This window comes from Ovis aries, chromosome 7 (genome assembly GCF_016772045.2).
Source record: "Ovis aries strain OAR_USU_Benz2616 breed Rambouillet chromosome 7, ARS-UI_Ramb_v3.0, whole genome shotgun sequence".
In the NCBI taxonomy this organism is placed as follows: domain Eukaryota; kingdom Metazoa; phylum Chordata; class Mammalia; order Artiodactyla; family Bovidae; genus Ovis; species Ovis aries.
In genome coordinates this window covers 78,089,733-78,110,281 of record NC_056060.1, presented here as the reverse complement: position 1 = coordinate 78,110,281, position 20,549 = coordinate 78,089,733, and the positions used below count along the sequence as shown (strand labels likewise).

General features: G+C 39.8%; 1 protein-coding gene and 1 long non-coding RNA gene across 9 annotated transcripts in view; one reads left to right on the top strand and one right to left on the bottom strand.

The window, feature by feature from the left end:
- Positions 1–8,853, top strand: part of LOC132660073 (uncharacterized) — a 33,235-nt gene extending 24,382 nt beyond the window's left edge. The window contains exon 3 of the long non-coding RNA XR_009601285.1: positions 1,992–8,853. This is a non-coding gene — a long non-coding RNA (uncharacterized LOC132660073). The remainder of the gene's footprint in view (positions 1–1,991) is intronic.
- The window catches only part of RAD51B (RAD51 paralog B), a 632,024-nt gene that overhangs the window by 279,600 nt on the left and 331,875 nt on the right, over positions 1–20,549 (bottom strand). The gene's annotated exons all lie outside the window — the stretch shown is intronic.

The following is a 20,549-nucleotide window of genomic DNA, read 5'->3' as shown; positions in this document are numbered from 1 at the left end:
AGATAATCATGAAGTATCAGAAAGAGGAGCTTGCTATAGAACTGGAATGTCAAACTGAATTTCCTACAGAGGAAGGCTCTTGCCAGGGGAACTGAAACCTTGAAGACTCCCATTCCTATAGACAACTACTGGGGACACAGAGCACAACCAGTGTTCACTCTGGATGCTTCTGAGGTTGACTAGCTTCCTTTACAGAGAAGGCAATGGCACCCCACTCCATTACTCTTGCCTGGAAAATCCCATGGATGGAGGAGCCTGGCGGGCTACGGTCTACGGGGTCACTGAGAGTCAGACATGACTGAGAGACTTCACTTTCACTTTTCACTTTCATGCATTGGAGAAGGAAATGGCAACCCACTCCAGTGTTCTTGGCTGGAGAATCCCAGGGACGGGGGAGCCTGGTGGGCTGCCGTCTATGGGGTCGCACAGAGTCGGACATGACTGAAGTGACTTAGCATAGCATAGCATAGCATAGCATAGCATAGCTTCCTTTATGACACATTTGTGTTTTACTTAGGTTTAATCTTGCCTGCAGAATCCCATGGACAGAGGAGCCTGGCAGGCTCCATGAGGTCGCAAGAGATGGACACGACTTAGCGACTAAACCACCACCATGCCTGCCAGTCTTTGACTTAGAGATCATCATTGTCTTTAGATGAATTTCCACATCTTTGCTCTAATCCATTCTCTGATGGCCATATATATATAGATATAGATATAAATTTACTTCCCAACCAAGTCCTTGAGTAACTCCCATATCTAGTCTAGACTCTATAACATAACCAGCTTTGGCCTAAAACCTTTGACTCAGTTAAGAAAAATGTGCACTCTCCTACTATCTTTTTTATTTTCTTTCTTAACTGTGTGCGTGTGTGCTAAGTTGCTTCAGTCGTGTCCGACTCTTTGTGACCCTATGAACTACAGCCCACCAGGCTCCTCTGTCCATGGGATTCTCCAAGCAAGAATACTGGAGTAGGTTGCCATGCCCATCTCCAGGGGATCTTCCTGAACCAGGGATCAAACTCATATCTCTAATGTCTCCTTCATTGGCAAGCAGGTTCTTTACTGCTAGCACCACCTGAGGGCCCCTCTTTCTAGTATAGAAATAGGATTTGAGATGTTCTTTTTCCTGTCTTCTCCTCACAGTGGTGTCACTGGGGAAAGGGGAAAGAGAAAGAGTAATGTGATCAGAGAAAAGAAAAAGGACTATTAACTGACTCATTGTATAGCCCTGTGTTATTTGTTATAAAAGGCGTGCATTACTTTCATGGTTAAAATTCCAATGCTTTAAAAAAAATAAAAGTTATCTCATCTGATAATATAAATCTTCCTTATGATATACCTTCACTGGTAGTCTAGTTTACTCTTAAACACCTCCAGTAATGGAAACTCACAGACTCTGGGGGCAATTCATCCCATGTTTGGACAGCTCTGTTAGAACAATCTTCATATTATTCAGTTCAAAATCTGTCTCTGTGTAGCTTCTGCCCAAGGCCTTGGTTCTGTCTCTTGGGCCCCAAAGAACACATCCCATCCTGCTTTCCCTTAGACACTTGGAGGCTTCATTCCAGCTCAGATACTAAGCACAGCATAGCCCTACTTGCTTGCCTTTTCTTCTGGTTTAGGTATTTTCCAGGGCTTATGAGAAGGATGCTGAAAGATGATAGAACAGGGTACATGCTATGAATGTTTTCTAGACTGTGATTCCTGAGACTGAGCCAGAATACCTTGGATTCCCGAGAATCTGTCATGGAAGAGTTTACTGCCTTGTTGTAACACTCTCACTTACAGAAAAAAGCAGGTAGCCAGTAATAAAGGCTCTAAGCCACAGTTCTCAGAAAGAGTCCAGTGTACAAGCAGTCAGGCCCTTGAACTAAGAATGCAAGTAGTCCTATATGCAAACAAATCAGAGTCACTTGGCATTGGGAGAGGAGGGTGGGACAGGAGGGTCATAGAGAATGTTCTTGTTGATTTTAGACATTCCTACCTAGGAAATGCACCCCGAGCAATGCTCTCATCCTGACCACAATCCATTAGTCAGAGAGAAGATCGAGGAAAACAACACAAATTTTGAAGTGTGGGAACATCACTAACACTGAACTGAAGCTTGAGAACTTGAAAGTGAAAGCGACTGGAAATGAAGTGAAAGAGTTCAGTGATGAAGAATGAAATGTGAAAATGAAATAACATTTTAAATGCAGCACACTTCTCGTTGCCTTTCATTTAACTCTGTGACTCAAACTGGGAATTCCTGTAACACATTCAGAATCCTAGCGAAGTGACCTACCTACTCTTTTCTGACGACCTTATCATAAATATCTGGGGAATAACTCATTCCATGTCATTGTGATAACGATCAGAAGAACATCTTTGCTTCTGCAGAGTGCTATGTGGATGACAAAGCACTTTCCCACTTTCTCATTTAACCCTCACACCAACTCTGTGAGGTGGAGATTACTGTCTGTCTGTTACGGGTAAGGAAACTGCTTTAAGTTCAAGGGTTTTTTTCTATAATATTACAGCAGCTGAGGTTGCTATCGCAGTCCGCCCAGACTTCACCAAAGGCAACCATGACAGACAGGATGATCACTCCACTACCTTTAATTAGCCCGTGTCCTAGTCAACCAAATAAGCGAGCCCGGTTTCTGCAATGATTCATGTCTATCTATGTACCCTACACTGCGTTATCACCCTTAACGTTTTTAAAAGAAAACACAGACATGGACGACAGTGTTTTCGAGATAGTACTATTTATTTGGTCCTGGTGTATCTGATACTGCAACACAAATACTGGTCATTTTTATTTGTTTCAGGCATGCATCTAATAACTGTGGTTCCACTGTTACCTGGTCTCAACTTTTCTAACTAGAGATCTATTCTCAAGATATTCCTAGAGTGTGCTGCACTCAGATTAACACAGCCTGATGAAATTTCAGTGCCAAATAAGGAGAAAGATTATGTGCTACATTCCCTGAAGGTATATTACAGCTTGGCAAGTAGCTTCCTGCAATACCCATTTAAAAAGATTAGCAGGAGGAAGAAAACCAAGGTTACAATAAAAGATTCATTACTAAGAGTTCCCAGTATAATTCCTTTCTTTGAAGCCTAAACATAGCATCTTCTAACATGATGGTAGTCAAGGCATGAGTATCCCAAGGGCAGTAGATCCCTGAGTGTATTGAATATTTTTCTATAATTTTCTCAAAAGCAGATTTAAAGGAACACTCACATTTTTTTAGACCTAAACATTCTTCTTTCTCCTGACTTCAGTCCTTTCAAATGTTAAAGAAAAATGAAATGAGTAAGACAACAAAGACACTTCTAAAATTCTCTTGGAAAATCTCATCTTTTTGAAGGGAATCATAGTGAGAGGGACAAGTTCCCTGGAGAGAGTATCAGTGAAGCTGATAATAAGGCCCTGGGAACTAGAGAGGTTACCCATCAAAGGCCTCTCAGAGACCATCAGCAGAGGTTGCTGCACAATCGGTTACTACCCGGAACTCAGGAGGGACGATGAACAGCTCTCAAAGGCCCTTGGTCACCTCACAGTGCCCAGCATGGTGCCTGGCTCACACAGCCTTCTGTAAATATCTGTTGACTAAAATCAGATAAAATGGAAACAAGCTCCTATATGTGCCAAAATGTTAGACATTAGCATGTAGAACATGCTATTGAAAGTAAAGTGGAATGTTCGCTACTGGAAGAAAGGAGAAAGAAATACTATTTTTAATCTACTGTCTTTGAGTCTTGTAATATGAAGGATAAGAAAATCTTCCTGGTCCATCACAGTTCACCAATGGGATTACCCATCGCGAAAGAGGAAGGGACTTCCACAAAGTGCCACAGCTTAGAGAACAGCTGCAAGCACTCAGCAAACACAGAACTTCACAGATTTACAGAATGCATCTCCACAGATTCCTTTCAACTCAGAAAAGACTGTACCTTCAGACTGCCCACAGGGTTTGCTTGTGGGTGTAGCTACCAAGCTGTTGCTGAGCCCATTATGACTCTGTTACAGGACAGGTTGTCACCACTCAGATCTGATACATAGCATCTAACATATAATACATAACCCCAAAGAGGTTTTACTGTTGACTAGAGATGCTGTGATGTATGGTACAGCTGCAGACCTGGGAGGAAGGTCAACTGGCCTGAGTTCAAGCTCCACCATCTTCCAGCTGTGGGGCCATGGACATGTTATTTCACCTCTCTGAGCCTTGGTGTTCTCATCTGGAAAGTGAGAGGCTTAAAGCAGTTGACCTCAGAGATCCTTTCTGATTTCTAGCACTTCTGACTCTGGGAAGAAAAACAACTAAAATTAAACCCTGTACTGCTAACATGCCACGTAAGAAAACAGGTTGATGCATCAACAGGTCTCAGAGACATGGATCCCATTAGCAAAAGCTCAGCCTTTCTGTGGCTGAAAGGAATGAGAAGAATATTTTGGCTTTCAAAGTGGGCAAAGATTTGGTTTGGACGTCTCTCTAAAAAGACAGCATGTCTCAGCAGTAGAAATGGTGCCAGTAGCCACAGGCTGGGTCACTGCCTTTAGTGAGGGAGGCCCAGCAAGCAGAACACAAATTTCTTAATTACCATTACAATAACCTTTACCACACCTTGTTTTTCTTGGGGGCTCTCCTGGTCAGGTAATCTGAGTTAGTAGATTCAACCCAATTTATAAAATTTGAGACTTTTTCCCACTGTAGGTAAGATTACATGCTATTTTAAGAAACCTCTTGGGGGATGAGGAAATATGTTGTTTTTCTTTTAAATATTATACTGTATATCGATTCCAAATGCTAACTGAGCTTTTAAAGAAAAACATGAGTTCCCTAAAATAGCCCGTCTACAATGCCTCTTAGATTTGGTCACTTTATACACAGAACATACTTGCTTATTAGCATGTAATTAGAAACAAAATGGTATTTGGTGAACATATCTAAAAGAAAAAGTAACTGCGAATATCTCCCAAACATTTAATCAAATTTTATCATCATCAGCCTGAGCTACGTGGCGACTTTAAAGCTGTACTCTCAAAAAATTCTCCAATGAGCTCTAGTTTGTAAAATCTTTGGTAATCAAATATCAAATCCAAAGGTCCAGGCTCAATCTTCCATTTCTTCTGACCATTTTGAAGTATCTGATTACTGAAAACCTTGCCAGTCTTGACCATCATGCCCCCACTGGCTTCTCCCCCTTCTTCTTTGACTCCATTTTCTGTATCTCCTTCCCTGAGCTATTCTTATCTCTACTACAATTTTTTTATGTATCTCAAAATTCAGTGGCCATCCTCTGCCACTTTCACTATCTTTCTCTCGCCTTTGGGTTTGGCAAACTCGACTTACGCCTTACTCTGTGTGGGTGACACCCTAACCTAATCACTAAACTTGAGGCTTTCACGTGAGTTTCAATTTTCTGTCTCCCTACTGCATGCTGGACTCCTTTACCATTTTGCCTTATCATCATTTCAAACTGAAAGTCATAGAAAACTGAATCAAGTGAGGAAGAAACCTGTGGGAATGGACTAAACTTGGAAGTATAAGAATGAATTCACTTTCTAAAATATGTATATGTATGTATGTATATACACAGGTGTGTATGTATGTATATAGTCCTCAACTCTGTCCACAAAAGGGCCAAGAAGCAAAGATACTCCAGTAGTAATGAGCCCACCTATTCCCAGAACTTGGTCTCTAATATCATTCCACTACAAAACAACTGATTCTTGGAGAAATGGGCAATGGACTAGGAAGGAATAAGAGTCCATTCTAGGAGAAATGGACTAGGAAGGAATAGGTTCAGATGAACCTAAGATAACTTACTATGCCAAAAAATAAGAAAGTAAATAGTTTTAAAAGAAAGGGAAATAAATGGTGCCGCTGCTGCTGCTAAGTCGCTTCAGTCGTGTCCAACTCTGGGCGACCCCATAGACGGCAGCCCACCAGGCTCCCCCGTCCCTGGGATTCTCCAGGCAAGAACACTGGAGTGGGTTGCCATTTCCTTCTCCAATGCATGAAAGTGAAAAGTGAAAGTGAAGTTGCTCAGTCGTGTCTGACCCTTAGTGACCTCATGGACTGCAGCCCACCAGGCTCCTCCGTCCATAGGATTTTCCAGGCAAGAGTACAGGATGTGGCAAGAACACATTAGCCAAATCTGGGACAATTTGAGCACCACAGTGATTCAGTACAGTATTGACCATTAAAACAAAACAAAACAGGAATCCATAAATCCAAACTAGTAAGGGATGGATGGAAGAAGAGATGGATGGATAAATAGATGAGAAAAAGAAAGAGCTCTTTTGCTTACTGGAAAATATCTAGTGATGATTGGTAAGTGTGGCGGGAATGTTGGAGTTGGAAAATTGTGATTTTGCAACTATCATAAAAAGTTTGGATTATGAAAGAATTTTTAATGGACAGTAAATCTGGGTGAACCATGAGGAATAAGATATTTGCTTCCCACTGACTGCTTAGTGTTTGCAAGGAAAAAACAGTACCTATGTAGAGGAAAATCTAATAATACCTTGACCTGATGATTAACATTTACATCCCAGTGAGAGGCAGATGAACATTGTGTGCTTCCAGATAGGATAAACTGAGAAGAAAAAAACATTTACCTGGCTGACAAGGCATAACTCAAGCCTAATCATGAGGAAACTGAATAAAACAAATTAAAAATAAAAGGTGGGGGGGGGGGTGTGTGGATAGACGAACCATAGTCTTCAGGGATATCAGCCATAAAAGAAAAAGGAAGGCTATGAATATGTTCCAGTTCTAGATGAAAGGAGACTAAAAAGGAGAGACAATTAATTGTAATACTTAAACCTAGATGTTTTTCCTGTGCTAGAGAGAAAAAAATGCTGTGAAAGACACTGTTGCATTACTGACTTAATTGACAAAACTGGAATATTAATGATAGTGTAGATAAACGTATCTAATCAAATTTACTACAGTTGATAATTCTCTACAATGGTTATGTAAGAGAATATCCACTTTCTTTGAAATACAAACTTAGTATTTGAGGGTAAAGGATCAAGATAAACATATCTGAAAAAAATTATGTATATGTACATAGACAAGTGATAAGTTATAAAGCAACTGTAGTCAAAGATCACTGGATAAAGGTACTCAAATATACTATCTTTATTTTGCAACATTTTTTTGCACTTCCCAATAAAAAGTACGAAACTAAAACATACACACAAAAAACAAACCAAACCAACCAACCAACCTGGACTGAAAACCACTTTTCCCTATCTCCAAGACAGTGGTCTCTGTCTTCTATTGACTTCATGCCCCCAACAAGCTTGAAATATTGCATTTTCCCTCAGGACTATTCTCTCCCCCATCTCCAGAGCCATTTCACCATATTCTGCCTATTCGCCCTTCATACTGTTTTGCATCCATCCCTTCTTTTGAATTCCTACAATTACCTTCTTATTTCAAACATCTGTGTTGTGCTGCGCTCAGCCACTCAGTTGCATCTGAGTCTTTGTGATCCCATGGACTATAGCCTGCCAGGCTCCTCTGCCCATGGAATTTTCCAGGCAAGAATACTGGAGTGGGTTGCCATCTCCTACTCCAGGAACAAACATCAAACATCTACCATTTTACAATAAAGTATTGTTGCAATCTGTAGATTCATCACTCCAACTAGGCTCTCTACACTGAAACATCTTATGCTTATTTATCTTATTCGTCTCTCAACAATATTATTTTCATTCTGTCACTCATCAACTCAGATTTTTACAATGGACTCTGTATTGCCTCATATAAGTGAATAAATCAATTCCAAAAAGTGCCTAACTTCTTAGCCTAACTTTAAAAAAGAATTAATTGCATTCTGTTGGCAGAAGAAAGCTGAAAACATCAGAGCCCAAAGAAGAAAGTCAAACTCATCTCAGAACATATTGCTAACTGTTTTGAATCCTCTCTAATTTTTCCCCACATAATAAATATAAACACTTTACAAAACTGGGACCACAGTGTATATTCTATTTCATAACCTACATTTCCATTCTTCCCTAATTGGAATTAGGGAAGAATTTCCCCATTGGAATAAATGTTTTTATACAGCATGATTTTAATATCTGTAGAGTACTCCATTCTCTACTTACAGTCTGATTCAATCTGTTTTCTGAGACTTTCCCCTGCAACTTTTCATTTTTATAAATAGCACAAATAAAAATATTCATAAAAACATACTTTATACTCATTTATTAATGATCTCCTCAGGATGAATGGCTGTTTTTTTAAACTTAAATTGAATCACACCTTCCACTGCTTCATGAATACAAAACACACTATGAGCTTTCTGGCTGCTCTGCTTTTACTCCCTTTCTCTTGTTGCCTTCCTGACTCCTCTGTGCCAACCTAAAACAGAAGCAGGCAACATATTTTAAATATCCCTGTATCAGAAGTCCTCAAAAAATGGTCTTGGAATGACTAACCTCCTAGGTACTCTCCCAGATCTCGCTCATGTCTCCGATCTTCCACAGGGCCTTCCCTATAAAAACTGCAGGCCACAGTTATCACTCCCTCCTGATAACCACTGACACAAAAGAGACAGGATATATTTTTCTCTCATTGACAAGCAGATAACAAGTCTGTGCATCTCCACTGGGCAAGTAAGAGAAACACGACATGAAAAGGTAATTTACTTGCCAACGGTCTGGTTCTGAGTCTCAGAGTCTGACTCTGTGCCCTAAGATGAGAAGACTGTTCCCTGGGAAATTTTCTGTGATACTAAATAAATCCATCCCTGTTAGGCCCTAAATGTCTGACGAAAGCACGTGCTGACTGGGTGAGCTTAAAGTTAAAACCAAATGGCTTTAAAATAAATGACATGCATGAGTACTTCAGGTTAATGAATTCTCTTTGCAAAACTATCACTAAGATTCAAGCACTGTCCTTTTCATTGCTTTCAGGCAGATCTATTTTATTAGAACTGCGCTAAAAGGTCTGAAAGGGGGGCTTTATAGAATCTGCTTTAATAAACAGATACAAAAAATAAATAAATAAATAGATACAAACATTCATACTTAAAAGATTGATACATTATGTATTAACAGGAACTTCTGAAGGGTATAAAAGTACTTGAGAAAGATTTTTCTCTTAAATTATTCCAATATGAAACTTCCTAATATGATTGCATTTTAAAAACAGATTCATGAGTAAATAGAATAGCAATGAAGATCCAATATTTAAGCAAAGCAGTCAAAACTACTATGGAGTAAAATTTTTATCCTATCATAGCTTCTGGAAATCCAGTTGCTGCCTTTATATATTTAGAAAGAAAAATCAATGTGTTATTTTATCAAGTTCCTTCAAGAAGAAATTTTAAACATAAATGAACTAAGTCAAGGGCAGAGACACCATCAGCGTTGCTTTCAAGGCTAATAAAGAAAAAAAGGGTTGGGGGGACTTCTGCAGTTTAAGTGAGAAAACACACTTTGCAAAACTTGATGCCCCAGAAGTTGTTTTTGTCAATTTAAGAATTTTCTGTAGTAAAGTTTTATGCACATTACTTATAGTCTTAAAAAGTTAATAGGTAACACTTGAAATAAAATACAGTGACATAGTACTGTCTGTTGCCCTCTCCAAGATGGACAAATTCCATCAAAGCGAGGTTAGAAGGAAGTAGTTAATACCACTGTAGTAATTTCCCAATCAAAGCCTCCATTCCGACTGCTCTGTTCTCAGGCTCCCTCATGCTGGACACTGAGATTGGTTTCATGGACAAGGAAGGTGCCACAAAAGAAATGATTAAAAACAACTAGAAGACGATTACTCCTTTGTGACTCCTGCCTGAGAACCTGAAATCTGAGCAGAATTCATCTCAGTTTTTCTAATGAATTCCTCTGCTGCTGTCATGCGGTTAATTCTCCACGTTTTCTACTACTCTGATTATTAAAAAAAAAAAAGAAGAAGAAGAAGAAGTAAAAAGGAAAAGGAGCCAGCCAATATAAACATCAAAGGGTACTCCCACTTCTGTGGCCTTCAGATATTTTCCAGAGCTGGATTGTGGGGACAAAAGAGATGGTGGAGGGTGAGGGAGGGGGCGAGGGAGAAGGAGTTTGCTTGCTCTGTGTCTCCTCTGGGAGACAATGAGCCAAGTCGGCCCCACAATGGCACAGAGCAAGTAGGCGGCATGTTTCGTATCACGAGGCAGCAAAGGTTTCCTCAGCAAGGCTAAGAGATGCTCCCGCAGCTTAGCCAAGACAGACCCTGGCTATTGCCATACCTCAGCGTGTGGAGGATGAGAGCTGGGCCCTCCGTAAAGAGAGCCTAAGTTGCAGACATGCTGCACTGGGCCTCAGACCAAAACACTGAAGGGGGTGGGGGTGGCACAGAGGAGGGACGAGGAAGGCAAATTGAGAAACTTAAAACCAGCATAACTTTTCATTTCCTGAACCTAAAGCAAATAACTGTTTGTGGTATTCACTGGAGTTGGAGGGTTTTTGGTTTTGTTTTGTTTTTTCTTCTTTTGCCAAGCCTGTAGACTCCACAAGCAACTAGAGGGAATGTTGGTCTGAAGTTAATAAGATGAGACTGAATGGGAATAAACGTAAAAACCTATTACATGGATTCAAGAAAGAAAACTATTACATGCCTAAGGTCAGGGTGGGAGAGTGACCAGGCTGAACAAGAGTTCATGTGAAAAAGATCTAGCGGGTTTTAGCTGACTTGTGAACATTATGTGAGCCAGCAGTGTGGCTTGGCTGCTGAAAAATCCAATGCAATTTAAGGCCAGATTAGCAGAGGTATAGTGTTCAGAGTAGGAAAAACTAGTCCTGAGCTGCACTGGTTCGGACACAAGTGGAGTGCTGCCTCCATGGTGGGCGCTAAGTTTCCAAGCCTACATGGAAATACCTGGAACATGTTAAGAGTGTCATAGGAATAGAAAGGGTAGGGAAATCATCACAGGAATAATTGGGAAAACCAAAATTGTTTCAACTGGGAAAAAAGAACACTGTGGGCAAGTGAGCTATCTACAAATACATAGATGGACAGTTGTTTTGTGGAAGAAAGAGCAAGCGTATCGCCATGACTGCAAAGGGCAGACAAATGGGCAGAAAAATAAGGCAACGTAATAAAACATTTTCTAACAATTCAAACTGTTCCAAAATGGAAAAGGCTGTTTTGTCTAAGAGTTACTTCTCCACCACTGAAAGAGTTCAAGGTTTAATGAGCACCTGGCAGGGATGTTATAACTGAGTGTTCCGGAATTCAGAGGGAGACTAGTCTCAATGCCTTGTCTTTCAGACTTTCTGAGTCTGAGAACCACGTAATGAGACATAAATAACAATCAAAAGAAAAGGCATCTATCATTTGCTTAAATCCTTCTATATATCAGTGAGAAATGCCATAATCATTCCACAAAACACTGCAGTTTCTTGAATTTGTATTACAATGAGGAAAACCCTGCTCCAGTTGCAGTCTTAAACTAAAAAAAAACCCTTATTTGTAGGAATTTTAGCATTTTCATACCCTTTCAAACATCTTTCTTAACCTATTTTGCTTTCTAGAGAGCTTGTCTTCAGACACACCACATGCCAAAAAAGGCATATCCTTGACAGCAGGGTCTATGACTTATTCATCTTTGCACTCTTGGGCCAAGCACAGAGCCTGACACAAAGTAGAGGCCCCAAAATATTTGCTAACCATGCTAGGACTGTGCGAGGTGCTGTAGAGGGAGCAACAAACAAAACAGGCCTGGTCCTAGCTGTTGTGCAATTTACAGTCTAGGGTGAGCCATCAATATTAAACAAAGAGTCATACAATGGAACACATAATCATAAAACTATAACAAACTTTTTTAAATTACTATAACAAATACAATTAATAAAAACTAAAGAGGAAGATGAAGGATTATAAAGGGAAATCTAATTTTCTTAAAGCAGTGATCTTCATACAGAGTCCTGCAGGAAAACAGGAGGACTAGGCTGGGTAAAAACTAGGAAGAGGAAAGAACACATGTATAGGTGTGGCTCAGATCATGAGCTCTTTATTGCCAAATTCCGACTTAAATTGAAGAAAGTGGGGAAAACTGCTAGACCATTCAGGTATGACCTAAATCAAATCCCTTATGATTATACAGTGGAAATGAGAAACGGATTTAAGGGACTAGATCTGATAGACAGAGTGCCTGATGAACTATGGACAGAGGTTCGTGATGTTGTACAGGAGACAGGGATCAAGACGAGCCCAAAGAAAAAGAAATGCAAAAAAAGCAAAATGGCTGTCTGAGGAGGCCTTACAAATAACTGTGAAAAAAGAGAGGCAAAAAGCAAAGGAGAAAAGGAAAGATATACCCATCTGAATGCAGAGTTCCACAGAACAGCAAGAGAGATAAGAAAGCCTTCCTCAGTGATCAATACAAAGAAACAGAGGAAAAGAATAGAATGGGAAAGACTAGAGATCTCTTCAAGAAAATCAAAGATACAAAGGGAACATTACACGCAAAGATGGGCTCAATAAAGGATAGAAGTGGTATGGACCTAACAGAAGCAGAAGATATAAAGAAAAGGTGGCAAAAATACACAGAAGAACTGTACAAAAAAAGATCTTCACAACCCAGATAATCATGATGGTGTGATCACTCACCTAGAGACAGACATCATGGAATGTGAAGTCAAGTGGGCCTTAGGAAGCATCACTACGAACAAAGCTAGTGGAGGTGATGGAATTCCAGTTGAGCTATTTCAAATCCTGAAAGATGATGCTGTGAAACTGTTGCACTCAATATACCAGCAAATTTGGAAAACTCAGCAGTGGCCACAGGACTGGAAAAGGTCAGTTCTCATTTCAATCCCAAAGAAAGGCAATGCCAAAGAATGCTCAAACTACCGCACAGTTGCACTCATCTCACACGCTAGTAAAGTAATGCTCAAAATTTTCGAAGCCAGGCTTCAGCAATATGTGAACCATGAACTTCCAGATGCTCAAGCAGGATTTACAAAAGGGAGAGGAACCTCAGATCAAATTGCCAACATTTGCTGGATCATGGAAAAAGCAAGAGAGTTCCAGAAAAACATCTATTTCTGCTTTATTGACTATGCCAAAGCCTTTGACTGTGTGGATCACAATAAACTGTAGAAAATTCTGAAACAGAAGGGAATACCAGACCCCTTGACCTGCCTCTTGAGAAGCCTGTATGCAGTTCAGGAAGCAACAGTTAGAACTGGACATGGAACAACAGACTGGTTCCAAGTAGGAAAAGGAGTATATCAAGGCTGTATATTGTCACCCTGCTTATTTAACTTCTATGCAGAGTACATCATGAGAAACGATGGACTGGAAGAAGCACAGGCTGGAATCAAGATTGCTGGGAGAAATATCAATAACCTCAGATATGCAGATGACACCACCCTTATGGCAGAAAGTGAAGAACTAAAGAGCCTCTTGATGAAAGTGAAAGAGGAGAGTGAAAAAGTTGGCTTAAAGCTCAACGTTCAGAAAACTAAGATCGTGACATCTGGTCCCATCACTTCATGGCAAATAGATGGGGAAATAGTGGAAATAGTTTCAGACTTTATTTCAGGGGGCTCCAAAATCACTGTAGATGGTGATTGCAGCCATGAAATTAAAAGACGCTTACTCCTTGGAAGGAACGCTATGACCAACCTAGACAGCATATTTAAAAGCAGAGACATTACTTCGTCAACAAAGGTCCATCTAGTCAAGGCTATGGTTTTTCCAGTAGTCATGTATGGATGTGAGAGCTGTTCTATAAAGAAAGCTGAGTGCAACAGAATTGATGCCTTTGAACTGTGGTGTTGGAGAAGACTCTTGAGAGTCCCTTAGACTGCAAGGAGATCCAACCAGTCAATTTTAAAGGAGATCAGTCCTGGGTGTTCATTGGAAGGACTGGTGTTGAAGCTGAAACTCCAATACTTGGCCACCTGATGCGAAGAGCTGACCCATTTGAAAAGACCCTGATGCTGGGAAAGACTGAGGGCAGGAGGAGAAAGGGACAACAGAGGATGAGATGGTTGGATGGCATCACTGACTCAATGAACATGAGTTTGGGTAAACTCCGAGAGCTGGTGATAGACAGGGAGGCCTGGTGTGCTGTGATTCATGGGGTCGCAAAGAGTCGGACACAACTGAGAGACCGAAGTGAACTGAAAAGGTGTTGAAAGATGGAAAGAATGAGGAGAAGCAGGAGTGGGATCATGCAGGACCTTACGGATAGCACAGTTATTTTCAGGTTTCATCATCAGTGCAATGGGAAGCCAACGAAAAATTTTAAACAAGAGGTGGGATAAAACCATCATGCTGGCCCCTGTGTTGAAAAGGTCAGCACAGTGTATTTCAACCCATTAATGGATCATGAAGTGAATTTAGTTGACCATTGCAGTATAAAAAAAGAAAAAAAAAGAATTAAAAAAATATCAGACTGTGTCATACAGAGTAAAAGTATTATTTTATGACTCTCTCATTTCAGAGTTACTGATAGAAACAAAGCACAGACATATGTGTACTGTGGGTATCGTGAATGTATTCTTTATTGTGAGTCATAGGCAAAAAAGGTTGAAAGCCTCTAATGAGAGGGATTAAGAGCAAAACCTCAGAAACCAGTAAGAAGGTAAATGGAGTAGTCAAGAGGGTAAATACGCTGAGAAGTGGACAAATTCAACACATATCCTGGAGACAGACATCGAAAGGACTTGGGGATCATTTGTATTTCTAGGGCAAATGAAAGGTAGATGTCAAGAAAGATCAGGTTTCTAGTACCCATTAACTTGGAAAAAAAACGAATAAATGAAGACAGCAGAGTAAACCTAGCTAAAATCTGGAGTTTTCTTCAAACTATTGAAAACAAGCAAAAATGATCCTAACTACTCAAAACAGTAAAAACTCTCCTTGGTTTCTTCATTCTCCTCTGCACGAGATCTGAGGCATGGCCCATGCCTTCTTCAGATTTATATTCCTGCCAGGTAAAGCATGCGTGCTCAGTAATTACCAACTGAATGAGTTAACGAATGGAGTAAAATAAAAATTAAAAAAAAAAGTCTTATGGGAAAATAAAATGTCCTGTCTTTCTTAAAGGAAGAACAAATCAACTTGATAGATCTTTCTAAGAAGTTGCCACTTATTAATAGAAAGTTACATTTTACAAAACTAAAAGAAGAATCTCTTTAATTAAAATCATACTATAAAAGCACTCATTTCTTTTATCACAGAGCACTCATCCATCTTCAAGAGTCTCTTCTACCACACTGTCATATCTCCTCATTCTGTGTACCAAAGTGCAAGAGACTCAGGTTCTAAATTCACAGCCTCAACATTACTTTGATTACTTCCATTACTTGGTAGACAGCGAGTATAATCCTCAGTTTAAATGGAAGTAATAAGTCATGGAGAAGATCCAAGAATCTAAAGCCACCTAGCAGTAAAATCCACAGCAATCCACTCCTTGCCTTCTGGTTTGTAGTTAGTCATGTGACACTTTGATAATACCCTGCTGAACTAACATATTTTGCCGACCTTGGTGCATATGAGCTGCCTATTAAATTTCCTCTCCCTTCTGGGGAAGACATAGTGTCTTCTGCTTTTACTATATTGTCCATGACACTCAGCAGTTCCGAACAGGGGAGACACTTCAGATTTCTTGACTGAAGGACTAGTAAGATGAAAACGTTGATCTCCTGACTTAGAGGTTGTTACACTAGACTCTGCTCCTTTCATCAAACTGTATTGGCTTTGCATGCAAAATAGCATGTCTTCCATTACAAAATAGCAATTGCCTCTTTCCAAAATGAAAAACATTTTCCATTGTAAGCTACACTTGCAGCTGTGATGTTGAAATGTCCCTCAAGTAAAGATTTTTATCTGTGTTGCAAAGGGGGAAAGTGTAGCTCATAAGCTTAATTCTTTAAACAAATCCAGTAACTCTGTTCCTTTGATCCCAGACAGCCCTCTTGGCTTGTTTGTTTTAATGTCCCACGCTATTTACCCCAAGTTCCTGTAATAATAATCTGTCTAGTGCGTGTGATCACATTAAGATAGACTATTGTTGGTGCAATGAATATGATCCCTATTATCTCTTACAGCTAACATGCCATTCCACATAAAAAGAGCATTGAAAATGTGGGTACAAGGAGAGAGGAAGCTTGAAGGGGGCCTAAACAAACACGTTCAGTCAGAGAAGCTCCTTCTCCAGCATTCTTGTCTCAACCTGACTTGGTCAAACAGATTGGAGGCAGATATCACCTCTTGTTCTGGCCAACTATCCATCTTAATCTTTGGGTATCTTAGAAAAATGTAAAGCTGTTATGTCACCCTCTGTCACTGAAAACTATTGTAAAGAGACTTCTGAATTTGATCAAGAGTTTTCCTCTCCATCTCTTAGCCCTTCCTCACAGCAGTTCTGAGAAATGTTATAAGAAATGTTTCCCTATGTTAATGGAAAAACAAGAGATGCACACAGCTTTGTATCAAGTCAATCATTTGGATGCTGCGTGAAGATAGAGTCCTGGTCCTCAATAAGTCTGCCTCTCATAGAAGAGTAAAATGTGCACAAAATCAATGAAAACACAAGGTAGAGTGAAATAAGTGCTTCAGTAATAGGCCAAATAAAATGGTTCAGTGAGCAGCATTTAAGCCCAGGTGGTAAGCAGAGGGCAGGATTTAATGACAGGAGGAGTACTTCAGCCTCATCTCTAAGGATGTCAAGTACTATAGAACACCTGTCTGCAGTAATGAGACAGGTTCGGACCGAGACCTGGGACCCTTTGCTATCATGCTTGTCCCTGAACAAATGTCTCCTCAAGCAACAAAATAAAAGAAATAAGGGACTAAAAATAACCACATACATGAGCAGTTGGGACAAATTATGGACAGCAAGATACAAAAAGACCAAAAACCCAATTGCCACTTCTTAAGAGCAAGGAGCAAAAGCAGGGTACTATGCATGTTCCCTGCACACAATACCACCAAAAGGGATGGGCAAAACATCTAAGCCACCCTCAGGCCCAACACCTGAACCCACCCCTACCCTCACTGCATAAAAGGAACCCGCTTGCCCCACCTCAGGGAGTGAGCAAGCAAGGGAACCTGTTACATGTGCTCACTCCCTCCGGCTACAACAGGAACCCCGATAGTGCTTTGCCTGAATTTCCTGTCTAGCCTCTTATCTGTTTCTATTGATTAAGGAGAACTGCCAAGAACTCTGGTTGGTAACAGTAACAGCAAAATCCAAGCCACACAGGAGGGTGTGCTATACTTAGGGAACCACATGAAACCAGTGTGGCCAGTGGAGAGGGCTCACAAGGGATCAACTGAAGAGTTAAAAGCTCATGTAAATGAAATCCACAGAAAAGCTATCAGTAAAAAATACATTTGATTTTAAACATTGGAAACATTTTGAGTGCCTCAAAGAAAAAGCAGCTACCCAAGCTTTAGTTTTATCCAAATTCAATTTAGGATGAAGTTGACAAATCAACAAGTCTGATAGCATAAGCTATTACTCAATTCTTAGATTTTAAAAATTCATTCGCATGCATGATCAATTCCAAAATTCATTCACAAAATGATCCTACCCTGATTCCTGGATATGACCCCCTCTTTTAACAAGGGTAACTCACAAGATGAATTCTCATAAAATAGGATATAAAAGCTTAAAAAAGAGAGAGACTGACATTTAGGTCTCAACCATTAGTTTGAGGGGGTGGGGTGAAGGGGCAGTTAAAAGAGCTGCCTGGAGAGATCTGGTCTGACTGTTTACGTTAACATCAGCAGAAACATACGGTTAAAAACAGACAACTTGAATTCTAGATAGCAAAATGTGCTTTCAGAGAACCAATATATGACTTCTAGTGATAGTGACTGACATATAAGAATTAATCAAGTTTGGGACCAACTGAAAGGAATAGTCTGAAGAGTACTGGTCATCAGCTGAAACATATAACATGATCATTTAAATTCAGAAGAGTAAAATCTGTTCTCTAAGAGACCAATATACAATATTCAATAACTTTTGAAAGTCACATGAAGTCTTCTTTTCATAATGAAAGATGAAGGAGCATCCAAAAGGAAGACCTCACGGAAGGCTCCTTTCAAACAGTGGCCCTTGCTGCACCCCCTTGATTAAGGGCTCATAAATAAAAGGAAACAACAGCAGCAACTTATGATTAACCATGGTATAGTATTTCAAACAGTGAATAACATTATAGTTATTGCAACCAACAAAAAACTCCTTACATTGGTTCAACATGACCTTGATTTTTGTCTGGCCTGTAGGTGACCCTAACTGAAGAGAGATGCCTGGGTTGAAATTTAACTCAGGGTCTGAGACGTTATATCACATGGCTGGAAAGTCAGTAATGTTGCAATTTCAAGAACCCCTGCTCCACTCAATGTGACTGGATGGTGAAAGGGTGAATCTAAGAAGAGCAGGGAAAAATAAAGGTAACTGGTCAGTCTAGGACAGCCCTTGAATAACTTCCAAACATTTGTGAACAGTCTGAATAAACCACTCAGGTTATTTTTAAACAACCAAGGTAACTTTACTGCCTTCCGTGGGCGAGTGCCCTCTAGATTAACGTGGTAAACAACTCCTGAGTGATTTATGACATAAACTCTTTCTCTGCCCTTTACTGAGGGCAGAACTCTTCAGGAGAGCAGGAAAAGGCTTTCCCTCTTGATTTATAGGTTAAGACCAAAACAGTCCGAGTTTTTCTGAGTATGAGAATCTATGCTTAAATAAGACCTGGGCTTTAAAAGAGAGATCATATGAGACAAGGAAGAAAGGGTCTTCCATTATCTGCTTCCCTAGAAAGTATACACTGAGAAGCTGACAGTGTCTTCTCAGTCTTAGATAGGCTAAGACCTGATTCTAAGAACTGTTTTTTCCCCTGCCCACAACAGATGAAACTAAAGGAGAGACGAACTTTTCTCATTTCACCTGGTAAGTAGTCATATCACTTAGTTTTCAGTTTCTTAACATAGACCTCAAATTACCTTTTATTGGGTTATCCTATTAAATGGCCTGATTATGCAATAATTTCAAACTGTAACACAGAAACTCAAGTTTCCATAGAGCAGATCTATGACCTCTGTAAAACCATAATCACGGCACATATGATTAATTTTTGTCTGTTTATCACCAGTTCACATCTTAACACAATTTAAGATTTAAGCAATCACATTTCTGTTTCCAACTCTGCTAACAAAACCACTCAGTCCCTCTAAACATGAACAATAACATTTATCTAACACAGATACATTCTTTCAGCATATTTAAGAAAGCCTACATTAATACAGCATTTGAATAATTAATATTGAGAACTAAGGAGATATATATTTCACAGAAATAAGAAGAGTTTGCATAAATGTTCCATTTCATTATTACTAATGAAATATATGATAAAATATATACAATATATTTATAAAACAGAAACTCACAGACATAAAAAACAAACTTCTGGTTACCAAAGGGAAAAACAGAGGGGGGGGGTGGTAAATTAGGAATTTGAGAGTAACATATACACACTACTATATATAGAATAGATGAACAACAAGGGCCTAGTGTGTCTATACTCAATGTTTTGCAATAACCTATATGGGAAAAGAATCCGAAAAAGAATAGATACACATATAACTGAATCACTCTGCTGTATAACTGACACACTACATTGTAAATCAACTATACTTCAATAAAAAATAAATTTAAAAAGAAATCTATGACATTGCTGCTGCTGCTAAGTCGCTTCAGTCGTGTCCAACTCTGTGCGATCCCATAGACAGCAGCCCACCAGGCTCCCCCATCCCTGGGATTCTCCAGGCAAGAACACTGGAGTGGGTTGTCATTTCCTTCTCCAATGCATGAAAGTAAAAAGTGAAAGTGAAGTCGCTCAGTCGTGTCTGACTCTTCGCAACCCCATGGACTGCAGCCTACCAGGCTCCTCTGTCCATGGGATTTTCCAGGCAAGAGTGCTGGAGTGGGGTGCTATTGCCTTCTCCTATATGACATTAACCACACAAAGAACTTCAAATTTATTAGTCATCATTTAAATTAATGGGATAAATTGCTAGCTTCTAGAAAGATTATGGATTAGGGTTTTGAACAGTTCTGAGCACAGAATAGATCCTAAATGGACACTCATTAAATTGAGCAGTCAGTCACAGGGAGTATAAACTAATTTTTTAAGAACAGAGAGTTGAGATAAAATTCTAACCTGAACTTGGTACCTTTGTATCCCCAAATCTAGAGTGTCTTACACATAAAACAGGCATCAATAATGACAATGTGAATGAATGAGGTGATTGATTGCTTAGTTAATTAATGGAAAAAGGGCAGTTGTATAATAAAACTAAGGCTGAAAAGGGAAAGAGGTATCTGAATTCATAAGGAGAGAAAAAAACATGCCCACTTGGTGCTATTGTTTAGCTATTTCTAGATATACTTTTCCAGAGAAGGCGATGGCACCCCACTCTAGTACTTTTGCCTGGAAAATCCCATGGACGGAGGAGCCTGGTGGGGTCGCGAAGAGTCAGACATGACTGAGCGACTTCCCTTTCACTTTTCACTTTCATGCATTGGAG